General features: G+C 35.6%; 1 pseudogene; it reads right to left on the bottom strand.

Moving 5' to 3' along the window:
- Nucleotides 1–648: 648 nt before the first annotated feature.
- Nucleotides 649–1590, bottom strand: LOC102484194 (cyclin-dependent kinase 1 pseudogene; annotated as a pseudogene).
- Between the last annotated feature and the right edge of the window lie 1807 nt (nt 1591–3397).

Raw genomic sequence — 3397 nt, 5'->3', positions numbered from 1 at the left:
TCACGCCGCAATCCCTTCTCCTCCATTCTCCTCTCGGGATCTTGGGCACGCACGCACACGCGCCAGGCGTGAGTTTTAAGCCACTGGGTACGGGACACGAACCGCGGTCGACCACGTGGGAGTCCAGTGACATAGCCATTACGCTAACTGCTGGTTCCCTCACCTGGTGTGACTTTTAAGCCATCAGGTCCGCGACACGAACCGTGGTCAACTATGTGGGAGTCCAGCGACATAGCCATTACACTAACTGCTGGTCCCACAAGACTTGGAGAAACTTTAAACATATATTGCTAAGTGAAAGAAACTAGCCTGAAAAGACTACATACTGTTTAATTCAACTAATATTCCATTCTGAAAAGGTTAAAAATATATAGAGTGAAAAGAATCATTATTGCCATATGTTGGAGTCTAGAAGAAGAGAGGGAAATAAATATATGGGGCATAGGTTATTTCTTTTTTGTTGTTGTTTGTTTTGTTTTGTTTGTCAAGCATATACAGAATTATATTTAAATTCATATGGAACAATATTTACATTTTAAATTATACTTTTGAAGTTAAGAGGATGAAGTACAGCATAAGTTTTTCAGCAAAGAAAAGAACAATATACATGACAGAAATAGAATTAATAGTAAAAGTTCAACTCTCTGTTTATGATACATGTGGAAACTTCTTGTCAGAAAGCCACATCTTCTTAATCTGATTGTCCAAATCATTAAAATAAGGATAATTCAGGGCCATTTTGCCAGAAATTCATTTGCCAGGATCATAGACTAACATTTTTGAGAGAAGATCCAAATCATATTTATCCCAGTTTTTTAAATGGTATGCTAGACTTCCTGGCTTCCATTTAGGAAATGTATTCTTATAGTCCTGTAAAGATTCCACTTCTTGCCACACTTCATTATTGGGGGTGCCCAAAGCTCGGAAAATTCTGAAGAGTTGGTCAATTTCTGAATCCCCATGGAAAAGTGGTTTCTTGGTGACTAATTCTACAAATATGGTCCCTATACTCCAAATGTCAATTGGAGTTAAGTAATGGGCTGACCCCAGCAATACTTCTGGAGAGCTGTACCAGAGCGTCACTACCTCATGTATTTATACTCTAATTGGTATTCCAAAAACTCTGGCAAGGACAAAATCAACCAGTTTAATTGTTCCTTTGTCTTCGATTAATAGGTTTGAGGTTTTAAGTCTCTACGAAGAACTCTTCTAGAGTGACAAAACACAATCCCTTGTAGGATTTGGTACAAATAACTCTTAACAAGTGAAAAGTCCATGAGCTGACCAGGAGGGATAGAATCCAAGTATTTCTTGAAATCGATGGAAAGAAATTCAAAGATGAGATATAAATTTGAAATAATATGGGGAAATGGTTTAAATTCAGATATACATACCTAACTATATTTGGATGACGAAGTTCTTTTAATAGAGAAATTGCCTGAATTGCAGTAATAGGAATCTCTTCTTCCTCACTTTCTAGTCTTATTTTCTTCATGGCTACCACTTGATCTGTAGTTTTGTGTCTACCCTTATTCATAACTCCATAGGTATCTTCTCCATTTTTTTTTCTATTTTTGTATAGTCTTTCATAATTAGTCAACAGGTATGGTAGTACATCCTGGCTTATTATCCTGTGGCAGCCACGGCAGCAGCTACGACATCAGTGGCGCTCTTCACTCAATCTCCCGAAGTCAGCTTAGAAGCTAAGATCTGAGCATAGGTTATTTCTAGGGCACTGAAACTATTCTGTGTAATACTGTAATAGTATAATGTCAAAACTCATAGAGCTATACAACAAAGAAAATGAACTTTGGGGCAATGTGGTGGCACAGTAGTAACAGAACTGGACACACATGATATGAGTTGATTCATATCTCAGGATCTTTCTCAGCATGCTGGGCATATGCATGCTCATGACCAGGGATGGCTGAGACTGAGGTGGATTGTGATATGAATATCCATTTTGGGGGTGTCTCTCTGTCTTTCTCATACTCTCTGTTTCTATCTCTCTCTCTCTTTTTCTACCTTCCTCTTTCAGAAGAAACATTATCTTAAAAAATGAACTATAATATATACTATGAACTTCACTTAGTAATAATATATCAGTATTGGTTCATCAGTTGAAATGTACCACACCACTACAAAACTATAATAGGAGAAACTAAGGTTAGAAGAGAGGGAACATATGAGTACTTTTTTGCACTGTTTACTCAGTTTTTTAGTAAAGTTAGATTATTCTGTAAAATAAATTCTATAAATGGGAAAAATCCCAACAAATCTAAGTTTTCTTTTGTGTTCTGGAGGTCACATATGCATCATTTGTACTTAACAGATGAGCTTGAATAAAACTTTTATAGACTTAACTTTTTACAGCAGTTTCATTTGTATAGATGGCCCAGGCAATGACAGTTCTTTACTCCAAAATTCCCCCTTTCAGGTAACGAACTCTGGGCATCTCATGTCACTTTACTTTCTTTCTTTTCCTTTTTTTTTTTCTCTTTTTTTTTTACTTTTTAATGCAATAGTATGAGACCTCATCAAGAAACCTTCTGAGTTCCAAACATAATTGATAGTGACTGAGACATTTGTTTCACTCCTCATAATACACAATGATTCACTTTTAAATATGAAATTATAGAGAACTTTTGTCTCTCTTACTAGCCACAGATGACAGACCTCATATAGGTCTGCAATAACTTACTTAAGCAAGTTCAAATTTAATAAAATGAAATATGCAAATTTCAATTAGCAGTCAAAAATGAGGTGTCAAATGTAATAAAGAACCAGACATCCCTTTGTGAAATCCAAACATGTATAGCTTTTAAAAAGAGACTTTATATTTAGAGCAGTTTAAGAATCACAGAAAAATTGAGCCAAACACATAGTGTTCCCATTTACACTCTATGCCACACAAGTATAGACTCTTCCACTATTGACATCTTCCACTAAAGTGGTACATTTGTTAATTAGTGAACCTATGTTCACACATCATTATCAATGAAGTCCATACTTTATACTGGGGCTCACTCTTGAAATGATATATTCTATAGATTTTAACAAATCTATTATGGCATATATCCACTACCATAGTATCATAAAGAATAGTAGTTGACTGACCTAAATGTCCTCTCTAATTATCTGTCCCTCTCACCTAACCCTCTGACATGACCTTTGGAAAATATTGATCTTATTGCCATCTCCATAGTTTCCCTTTCCCATAATGTTATATAGTTGGATGACACTCTATGTATGTTTATGGTTTGATAGCTCTTTTAGTGTTTGCATGCATGTATACTGGATAACAAGATAATATTCTATTGCCTGGATGTACTACAAATTATTTATTCAGCTACTGAAGAACATTTTGGTAAAGTTCTGGCAATTATAGATAAAGGTC

Source organism: Tupaia chinensis, unplaced genomic scaffold (genome assembly GCF_000334495.1).
Source record: "Tupaia chinensis unplaced genomic scaffold, TupChi_1.0 Scaffold146313_1, whole genome shotgun sequence".
NCBI classification, from domain to species: Eukaryota; Metazoa; Chordata; class Mammalia; order Scandentia; family Tupaiidae; genus Tupaia; species Tupaia belangeri.
The sequence above is the reverse complement of the archived record's forward strand: the minus strand, read 5'-3'. Positions and strand labels throughout refer to the sequence as shown.